This window comes from Cricetulus griseus (assembly GCF_003668045.3).
Source record: "Cricetulus griseus strain 17A/GY chromosome 1 unlocalized genomic scaffold, alternate assembly CriGri-PICRH-1.0 chr1_1, whole genome shotgun sequence".
Classification (NCBI taxonomy): domain Eukaryota; kingdom Metazoa; phylum Chordata; class Mammalia; order Rodentia; family Cricetidae; genus Cricetulus; species Cricetulus griseus.
This window is the reverse complement of record NW_023276807.1, coordinates 172,761,996-172,773,525: the sequence shown is the minus strand read 5'-3', so window position 1 is coordinate 172,773,525 and position 11,530 is coordinate 172,761,996.

The window sequence follows — 11,530 nt, the reverse complement described above, 5'->3', positions numbered from 1 at the left end:
TAGACCACCTGAATGCAAGTGACAGTGGGAGGATTGGGCAGTTTATGAGGCTACTGGCAGTGGGTTCAGGATCTATCCCTAGTACATGAACTGGGATTTTAGAGCCTATTTTCGATGAAGAGATAGATACCTTGCTCAGCCTAGACACAGCAGGGAGGCCCTTGGTCAGGCCTCAATATGGTGATGGAACAGACATTATTGACTCTCCATGGGAGGCCACATCCTCCCTGAGGAGCAGGTAAGGGGTGGGGTGAGGGGAAGGTGGGGAAAGTGGGATGAGGGGAGGGAGGGAGAACTGGATTGATATGTAAAATTTAAAAATAAAATAAAATTAACTAATTTAAAAAAGAAGACAACCAAAGGAAATCTTAAGCTTGTGACTAAACAGAACTCCATTGATCAATCTTAAAACTCTAAACTTTTGAACTCTTAGTGTAACAATAGCATAGAAGAAGGAAAGAACTCTGAAACATTTCCCATTTTCACATACTTTAAACCACTTACTTATACCTTTACACCTTGCATTTACACATCTGAAATCATTTTCTGAGACCCTCAGAACTTACCTATGCTTTCTCATCCTCAGACCTTTATATACTTTAAAACACTTTTAGACCCTCAAAACTTACATAGACTTTAACCCTTTTTCTTTTCATCTAATCATTTACTAGGCACACAAGCAGTTATTACTAAGCAGTTATTGCATGTTCCTTTAGTGAAAAGTTACGTTTGAAACCTGTTTATTTTTTAATATGAAGCCTGTTAGCAAGGCAAACTTGTCTGCCTTTGCTCAATAGGAGACCTAGAAGCTCTGGAAAAAGCAAGGCCTAATTTTCACATATGAAATAGGCTAACAAGGTGTCTGCAGTCTTGGAGGAAAACCTGGTTACCTGCTACTGTCAAGCTGACAAAGCTATAGTTACCCTAGCTGTCAATACCATCAGAGATCTGAGAAGGATAATTTATAGCAGGAAGTATACTCCAAGTGGCCTGTGTATCAATTAAAATGACAAAGACTAGTTCATTACCCAGATGGTCATGCCAGGCTCCCATGGTCTCCATGACATTGAGGTAGAGGTACCAGGACAGTCTTTGGCTACCAGGCTATCAGACCCAGAAGATAAGAGGCTTTCTTATGGAGCAGGAACTGGCTGACCTTACTTTGTCTAGGCAAAGTAGGGCAATCAGCTCTCCAGTGTCCTGCATGTTCACAGTTTGGGCCAGGTTCTGGCAGCAAGTTGTACATTGGGACAGTCTTGCCCAGTGGTTAGCATTACCAAAATCAAGGTGGAGTTGTTTTGGTATCCTGTCATCTTCTTTGAAGACCTTGGGGGTCACTGCTAGGAGCTGGGGGGGGGTCTCTGTTAGTAAGCTTTTCCCATTAAACACTTTAAATGCCATACTCATCAGATCTCTGAAAAGTTTGAGGACCATTGTCTACTAGGTATATCTAAGCTAAATAAACCTAGGCTTAACCTTGAAAACACATATAGACTAAATAAAGCTTTTTCCTATAATTAATAATATTAATATTTAGTATGACTACGGGTACAGTTCTGAACACATTAAAGAATTTGATCCTTTATAAGGTAAGTGACTATTGCATATCTTAATCATCCTTAACAGTTTACAACTATTAGCTTTTAAAAGACTAACATTTGCTGGTATAGTGCTTGTGAGCAGGGACTGAGAGAGCCTAGAGGCTCTCATTGACCTTGACAAGTTAATAGGCACCATGGTCACATGTTAATGGCAGGGTCACAAGTTCCTTTTGCCAGAGATAAGGAGAATGACTCCCTTTTTAGCAAGCATGAACTTTCTTCAAGCCCCTGAAGGAATGGGGGCTTTCGTCTAAATGTCTGACCTTGGGAAAATTACTTTATACCTTTATCTCTGTCAAGTTTAAGACTTCAGAAGTAACAATTTCTGAATTTAAGCTCCTTTTAATATCAAAATAAAACTTTTAACTCATAAACACAGTCTACAGAAAGACTGGGAAATTTCCTTATCCTTTTATGATACACCATTACAGAAAGTAACGATTGCTTATATGATTCAATTTATCAAAATAGCTTAAGCTTAGCAAAGTTCACAAAGACAAGGCTAGACATTCATTCTTAAGCATGAAGGTAAGGAGAGATATTCTGTAAGATAGTGGTTCTCAAACTTCCTAATGCCTCTACCCTTCAACACAGTTCCCCATGTTATGGTGATCCCCCAACCATAAAATCATTACTGTTGCTATTTCATAGCTGCAATTTTGTGTTGTGAATCTCAATGCAAACATCTGACTTGCAGGTGGTCCTAGGCTACCCTATAAAAAGGTCTTTCTGCCCCCTCACACACACAAAGGGTAATGACCCCTAAGTTGAAAAGCTGTTCCAAGCCCTTTTCCAGACTATTTAAGTCATTATCTTGCTGTATCATAAGATAGGAATATCCAAATTTCTAGTGTTTAGTATTTGGTGCTCAAAATTGGGGCCCTAATTTTTAACCTTTTTATTTTTTTAAATTCAAATATTAATAAAGCATTTTATAAACCTAAACTGCTTTATGGCCTTATGAATTTAAATACTTTATAAGCTATTCCTTAAAAAAAATAAATGCAGTTTTTTATTCAAATTTTCTGTAAAACTCCAAAATTTCCTCTTAAAAAAGTTTAAATTTCTCAACTGTGTGCTCCTGAAATATCAAAAATAAAGGGCCTGTTTTTACTTCAAGAGGAAAGATACAGGTCAAAACCAAGTTCCAACAGTACAAACAATTTAAAGCTTAATATCTGGGGTTCATTCACAATGATTTGGGTTTTCCAGAGGACTTAGATCATCTCTTCGATCCCACCCACAGCAGCATATACATAGCCTGCCTTCTAGATCCTAGCCTGCTCCTTTTCATTGTGGCTGGTGCTTCTGGTAACTGTCATATGGCACTGGCATTTTCCAAAACTTCTAGGATCCACCATTGCAACTGGGCTCTCTCTAGAAACTCTAGCTCTGTCACACATTTGCAAACTTAAGCTGTTCCCTATGACCCCTTCATATCTTAGAACCAATACCACCTGGGCAACTCCTGTGTTACAAAGTTTGACTGTCAGCACAAGGTACATTCTTGCCTATGAATGCATGATAATGCAGCTTTAACACATTATTAAATACACATTGTTTTTAATCCTGTCCTTTATACAACATTTTTTCAGCATAGGACAGGACTAATATTCAAAAATCCATCCTAATCTGAAATATCTGAGACCTGTTGTTGCCTCCTTAGTAGGCTCATGTCACTTGATCATCTTTAATCAAGATAGTGATGAAGTCACATGACATCCATATTCTCCAACCCTAGCAAAGATGGCTGCCAGCCATATGGCTGCCCAAACTTGGTGAAGTGACATGACATCTGCCTTCTTCAACTCTGGCAAAGATGACTGCCAGCCATGTAGCTGCCAAAAGATGGTGACAATCCACTTGTTGTTTATATCCCAAAATGGGATCATGATGCAGGATTCCTTTAAGATTATCTATGCATAGATATTAACTATCAACTCCATGTTACTAGTTTCATGTTAATTTTTCCATAGATTTTACAGATTTTTTAACCATATCCAGCAAAATAAATTTATAAATCTTAAAGTACAGAATGTTAACATAAACCAGTTCTCTCTCTGTGTCTCTCTGTTTCTCTGTCTCTCTGTCTCTCTGTCTCTCTCTCTCTCCCTCTCTCTCTCTCTGGGGGGGGGAGGAGCTGTTCTGCTTTGCTTTCTTCTCCCCATCACAGTGTCAGGCAAATCAACTGGCAAAGGACATAGAGGAAACTTTTAAATAAGTATGCCTGGGTCTTGAGAAGAAGAGCCATAGCCCAACTCTAGAACAGTGTAAAACAATTTTAATGTTATCCAAACCCAAAAGACATCTGAACTCCTACTAACCCAAACCAGTGACCACACAGCTCGGAGAAAAAATTCTGAGACCCAGCCATAGCAACAGTCATGTCAGGAGTGGTGATTGGCGGCTGGAGGCAGCAGAAACAGCAAAGATATCCCACCCATTTCTGTCTCAGCAACATGCTTGCAACAGAACTTATGGACACACCAGAAAACACAGATAAAACTTTCCAACAAAACATGCAGACACAATATTCTCAAGCAATAGACAAAACTTCCCAACAAGACAAGGGGGGGATCATTCTTCTTATCTTTGCCAAAAGGAACTTGTGGCCCTTCCATTAACATAGGATGTGGTGCCTATTGGCTTATCAAGGTCAATGCTAGCCTCTAAAATCCCTTAATCCCTGCTCACAAGTCCTACCCCTGCTCACAAACATTTCCCCGGTCCCATTTAACCCTCAAAAGCTTTCCTCTGTCTCTTCTTCTAGCTTTCTCTGGAGAAAGCCTTGGCACTTGGAATAAACGTTTTCCCTTCTCATTCATCTAGTTTGGTTTCTTTACTGAACCCACTTTTATCCATGGTACACTATAAAAGGATCAGTAAAGTTGCCAGTCTCTCTATGGACTGTGTCTATGATTAAGAGTTTTATTTTGATGCTAGAAGAGCTTCAATTCATTATTTTTAAGGCTAAACTTAAGAGGGATGTAACATAAAAGTTTTAATCTTATGAAAGCTACTAACTTATTGTAAACAGTTAAAGATAATTAAGAAATACAACTTAATGGTTAGTCACCATATAGATGACCAAATTCTTCCATGTGTTAAGAGTTATACATGCAGCCATGTTAAATACTAATGTAATTAATTATAGGAATAAGCCTTAATTAGCCCCTGTGTATGTTCAAAGTTAAGCCTAAAATAAGTAGCTAGAAACAAGCAAAATTTGTCTATTCATGTGTCTAAAAGATGGTCCTCAAATGTTTCAGAGATCTGAAGAACATGTCGTTTAAAATATTTATGTTTCCCATAATAGAAAGAACTGCCCCCTCTTGGTGGGAACCCTTAAGGAATCCAAAGAAGATAGACGGAATACAACAACTTAACCCGTACTGTGATAACACTGACCACTGGGGAAAGCTGCCCCATGTTGCCACAGCTCTGCTCACACTGTGGATGGATACTTTTGGATTGTCCTACTTTGCCTGGTCAAAGTAAGGTCACACCCCCAAATTTCACCTCTACAAGAAAATTTCAAACCTGGGCCTAGCAACCAAAGGTCTATGCTGCTCTGTATGACAACCAAAGACCTACAGCTACTGCCCCCAACCAAACTATGAAGACCACCAGAGTCTAAGGCAGCCTATCTAGGTAATGTGTTATTACCATTTTAGTTAATATATAGACCATTTAGATTACACATCCAGTTTTTAATTTACCCTTCTCAGATTTCTGAGGATATTTACTGAATGTGGCTTTAAAAGCAGCAAGCACCCAGCTCCTCTCTGAAGGCTCCAGCTGCCTTCTCAGTTCTATTCATGTGTGAAATTCAGGGCACAGGCCTTACTCCCTATAGCTACTACTAGGTCTAGACACAGTTTACCTTTGTTTCCAGACTCAGAAAAACCTCATAAAAACAGATATCAATGTAACTTTACTATTTCTTTAAAGGAACTCACTCCACAATGAATGCCCTCAGTAATCAACCACTATTGTCTCCTGGTAAATTATTATATATAAACAAGGTACAAAGTTTATGTGAGGATATGAAAGCTTAAGTTGTAAGTATCTAAAAAATGTTTTAAGATCTAAGAAGCTGTTTTAAGGTATGTAAATGCAAGTTATAAAGGTCTGAGGTTGTGAACGTTTAAGTGGTAATTTTTAAAAAGTGATTTAATATATATATAAGGAATTAAAAACATTTCAGAATTCTCTCCCTTGCTATGCTACTGTTGTAGTAAGACTTCACAAGTTCAGAGTGTTAACATTAATCAGTGGAGTTCTGAAACTATTTGGGCAAAGCACTACTACTATTATTATAGTCACAAGCTCAAGATTTCAAATTCCCTTTGGTTGTTTTCTTAGTACAGACTTAAAATTGCTTCTTATTGTGCTTTAAAAAAAATCTGTCTAATCTATATACACCAGTCTTCTGGATGGAGGAAATGAAAAGTTTCTACACCCGATAAGCCTCTCCGATGGTGCAGCAATCCAAATCAGATCAAACTGAATTACAAAAGTCCATGTTTAATGGATACAACACCCCCAGATGGCCTTCCAGCCCCCCAGAGAGGAGAGAGGAAAGAGAGACCATTTTATTTTTTTTATTTTTTATTTATTTTTATTTTTTTATTAGTTCAAGTTAGGGAACAAGCTTGTTTCACATGTAAGTCCCTTCTCCCTCTCCCTCCCATCAACCCCATCCCTCTTCCCCCACCCCCAACCTACCCCCCACCCCATCCACTCACCAATCCCCAGGCAGGGAAAGGCCCTCAACGGGGGCTCTGCAAAGTTCACCAATTCTTCCTGTGCTGGGCCTGGGCCCTTCCCCATGTGTCCAGGGCCAGAGTGTATCCCTTCACGTGGGATGGGCTCTCAAAGCCCCTTCTTACACCAGGGAAAAATACTAATCCACTACCAGAGGCTCCCTGGAGTGCAGAGGCCTCCTTATTGACATCCATGTTCAGGGGTCTGGATCAGTCTTGTACTGGCCTCCCAGACAGCATCTGGGGTCGATGTGCTCTCCCTTGTTCAGGCCAACTGTTCCTGTGGGTTTCTCCAACCTGGTACAGATCCCTTTGCTCTTCATTCCTCCCTCTCTTCAACTAAATTCCAGATTTCAGCTCAGTGTATGTCTGTGGATGTCTGTCTCTGTTTCCATCAGCCACTGGATGAGGGCTCTAGGATGGCATAAAGAGAAGTCATCAATCTCATTTTAGGGGAAGGACTTTTAGGTTATCCTCTCCACCATTGCCTGGATTGTCAGATCGTGTCATCCTTGTAGGTCTCTGGAGACCTCCCTAGTTCCAGATCTCTTCTCAGACCTAAAGACCATTTTAAATACCCAATTGGAGTGGTCTTGAGCATCTCTGGGGGAGGGGTTATCATTTGAGGGCTTTTTGAGATGCAGCAGGGTTTGGACAGAGATAGAGGACGGGGCTGGGGTGGAACTTCCTCCATAATAGGAAAGAATATTCATTCTTTTAACCCAGAATCATCCAAGGGTCCCAAAGTGTAAAGATAAGTCTTTACTCCATCCATCTGCCCCATCACCCATGCTTTTAAAAACTGTGACTGATAGCCATGAGTCTACTGTCTTCTACAAGGTGGATTTCAGTATAGATGAAAAACAGTGACAAATGCTAACATCTCTAAAAGTTTTCCCACTTTTTCTCAACTTAAAAAATTATTGTAAGCTTGGATCCATTTCTCACAGGTCAAATGGACTCTGGATAAATACTGTCTATCAACAACCTATTCCCCACCTGCCTATTCCTAAGGGTGGGATCTCTTTCCCTTTCTCTGGTCTTGGTAACCCCTTCCCCCCAAAACGGGGACCATGGGCCTAAAAGTTTCAAACACACACCAAAAAATAAAAAATTTCCCCCTAAACTCCTTAACTTTAACTTCTTCCCCTAATTGTGTGTGTGTGTGTGGGGGGAGGTTCCAGCAGATTCCCAATCAATTAAAGACTGCAAACTGCACATCCCTAGCCCCAGATGTTCCTGCAGAGCCCGGACAGTGAGTGAAAACATCCTGCTCTTCCTGAACTTGGCCAACATTCCAGCTTTTTGAATCCCCAATGATGCACCAATGTCAACAGGAAGTAGTCATAGATGATTACATTGCTCCTTATCATTTATTTATTATCAACAAAAGGCTGGGATGTTACGTTTCAAAACCCAGAACAAATGCCTAAGGTGCCTATTTAATGTATCAAAGCTGGACCTGACCAACTGGTTCTTCAAGTATCCATCAGTCCCTACCTGTTATAGGGTATGGCTCTCACAACCCCCCTTCTACTGTAAACTTTCCAACCAGTGTCCCCTGGTTTCAGTTACCACCTTAATGGACATCACTTTTATAACTTCTGTTTCCTCTCCATGACTTCTACACAAGAGTGCTGTCCCTCCTGGTACAGATAAAAGGCATCTATAGAAATGAATACCAATTAGTCAATCAGTGAAGACTGATTCTAGCTACTGCTGCTCTCACCAAGGTTGTTAGGGTCAGAGATTGGGATGGGTCACCCCAGCAAACCAGGCTCAGCCACACATGTCTCCAATAGTTCAATTACTAAATAAATGATACTGAAAAACAGGAAAAGAGTTATTCTATGTGGCCACAATGGAAAAGGATTTTGAAGTCCAGTAACACCCCTATAAGTACATTTTGGGGTCCTAATATGAAGATTGGGTTTAAATAGAGGGCAAAAGTCCCAGTCAAGTCGTGGCCCCTCACAGTCCTGGTCAAGGTGTGATGAGCACATCACTGTCTCCACTCCCATCTTAACTACCTTATCAGAGAAATTGTCAGAAGTGTGAAATCTTTGGGGTTCCTTTCCCCTTTAGCTGACACTCTGCTTCAGCCTTTTCCTTCTGCAATGGGAAATTCCAATTTCTTGGGGTCCATTGTTCCAATAGTCTGATGGCCAAGTAACAGACCTCAAGTGTCTTTTTAACGATCCTCATTGCTGCTGGGATGTTTGTATCTCCTCTATTTTTGAGAACATGGGGGCTTTAATAAGCATTCAAGAAGTATCAATAGATACCAGTATTATCTTCCAATTAAACATGAAGTGTGTTTGTGATGAAGAAGGAATGCTTGAGTAGTGACTGCTCCTCAATGCCTTGTCTCTCACCAGCTAAAACTCTCTCATGTGCCTGAAAACAGCATTTCCTGTGGCCCCAGGGGAGCTCCAGCCTGACTTAGAAAACAAGGAATTGAAATGCACAGGTCCTTCCAGTCAAATTATTCCATGAAAACATTCTTCTTGTGACTTTATACTGTCCACCTATGTCCAAAATCAATGTACACTAGGCCAGCAGTCAACTATGTGTGGGTGTGTTATAGAAACTTTGGGGGGTGAGTTAGTGTTCAGAATACAGAATGCAAACTACCATTTCAGTTTGCTGGCAAATAACTAGAATCCTGAAAATGAACAATATTTCTAATGACTAGAAAAAGACCACAAGCCAGTCCAAGCAGAACACAGCCCAGATCAGTTCAAAACAGTGTGAGTGGAGGGGTGGGGGTGGGGGGCAGCTGTCCTGTCTGCACTCTACCAGTGGTACGTACACCATCCATCTACATTTATAGTCTATATGTAATTGCCTTCCAAATGTACCTTCCAGCCTTCTCAAACATTTTATTTGCATAAAGGAAGTAAGATGGACACTTCCTGAGAAGCAGGAAGCTATGCTGAAATAGATCTCTGTCTGTTTTCCTCAGCTGCAAACATGAAAATCATAAATACGTATGAGAATAACAACTGGGGACAAAGCAGAGGACATAAAAGAGTCCCAAGAACTTACTACAGTTGAGGCAAAAACTCCAAGCTTTGCCAACCCTGATGACTTTCAAGGAAAAAAAAAGAATGTCGCTTCTATTTCCAATTACCCTCCTGGGAAATTTCACTTGAAAAATTCATTAGATGCAATTATCACCTCCATAAATTTTACTGTCTCCTCCATAAGCTTGAGTCAGTGGAGAGCATGCATAAATGACTTGAGAAAGCAAGTGACAAATGCCAAGCTTGGCTTGAAATTATCTCGGAGACACCAAGCCAGGGATCCACATGATGTTAACCGGAAGGGAGCATCCACTGTGAACGTGCACCCCAAACTGGACTTGATTCATAAAGTGAGGAATAACCACATCAGGTGTGTGATGTGTAGGAGGATTTTCAATTATTTGTCTTGAATGTTTACATTGGCTAGGGCTTGATGACTCTGAGACATCTGGAAACATCTCAACGCCAGATAATCCTAATCTTCCTCCTGTGTATATGTTACAGATAGACTCCAAAGTGTCCCCACACCACTGACTATGTCTCCAATGCCTGGTTCCCAGCTGGAGGTGCTTTCATGTGTGATGCTGGGAGCTTTAGGAGAAGAGACCTGAATAAAGCAGCAGGTCACCAGCTAGTGGTATCACTTTGAAGGCGTGTCTTATCCTCTGTCTTGTTTTGCCATCTGGTGTCAGGTGAGCAGCATCTGCCGCCACACATTCCCATCACCCTGAAGGCCTGCCCATGAACAGGAGCCAGGCTTACCTCCGTAAAACTGTGAGATGACTCTTTTTGCTTTCAAGTTGTATTCTCAGGTATTTTATCACAGCCGGGAAACGGAAACTAACAGAGTGGCTGGACCCTGGCGATGTCTTCATAGGGATGGTAAAGATTCAATAGTGGGAGGCTAAAGCACCACTGTTTACACATCTGCCAAATTCACCTCTGACAACAATCCACTGGCCACAGAAAGCCACCAAGGGACAAAGAACTGTTTAGGAACTTCTCAGGGGTCAGAACTGCAGAGCCAGCTGCTAAGGGTCCTGCATGTGTTGCCAGCTGGAGCAGCAACTCCCCTAGGAACCTAGACTCCCTTCTTCTTTGGAACATACCATGCCCAGAGGCACAACACTACTTACAAATAAGACCTGTCTGACTCTCTGACACACCAGTTGCTTTGTGTGAGAGAAAAGAGGAGAGCTAGGTCCAGCACCAAGAGCTTCCTCCAGGATGGACCTTCTACAGTCCAGGGAAAGGCTGTAGGCCTCTGCATGCCCAGCAGCTGGGAGAGAGTGTGGCCGGCTCCTCTGGTGGCATTTCTCACAGCCCTGAGGGTGCCGTTGAGAGTGGAGACACCCCAGCCATCAGCAAGAGAAGACTGCCACTGACTAAGGTGCTTGAGAAGGAGAAAGCAACATCTAAGGCTGTGAGAACAAAGGCCTCCTGCAAAGACCCAGGGTCTCACCCTTCGACTTGGTTGCTAGTGTCTGTCAGTTTCACAAATCAAGAGAATGTGATTGTGCAACTTCTCTGAAGAAAGCCTACAGCAAGATGATTCAAACAGTTAAGTACCAGACCTTCACCCAGCCCCATGCTTTAGCAGCCATGACAGGCAGCAGAAAAGACCCAGCAAGATGTAGACCTCTAACTCAGCACATATAGCTGAGTTTCTGACCCTTTGACCTTGCCAGACCTGCCCCAGTCTGGAAACCAGAAAACTAGGAAACTAGGAAACCAGATACCTCCATGTGACAAGGAACCAAACAGAAATTGGCTGGCAGGCTCTGAATGTGCTTTATGGGTTCTAGGTGTGCTTTACGGGCTCTGGATGTGCTTTATGGTAACTGTGTCCAGAGCATAGAAACTGCCCTGGGATGGACTATAGGCCATAACAACCAGTTGACCAATCAACTCAGGACAGGTTGTCCAAGCCCAGAAGTACACCAATCCTGAGACTATTGTGGACCCCTAGACACTCAATTGCTCTATCTACAATACATTCCCTGCCCTGTGCTCCTCTGGGTCCTTCTTGCTCCACCCACTGACAGATGGAGGAACCAAGTGAATACAGTTAGCTATCAATTAATTAAAGACTCTTTGCTTTTGCATTAGATTTGGTCTCTTGGTGATTTGGGGGTTC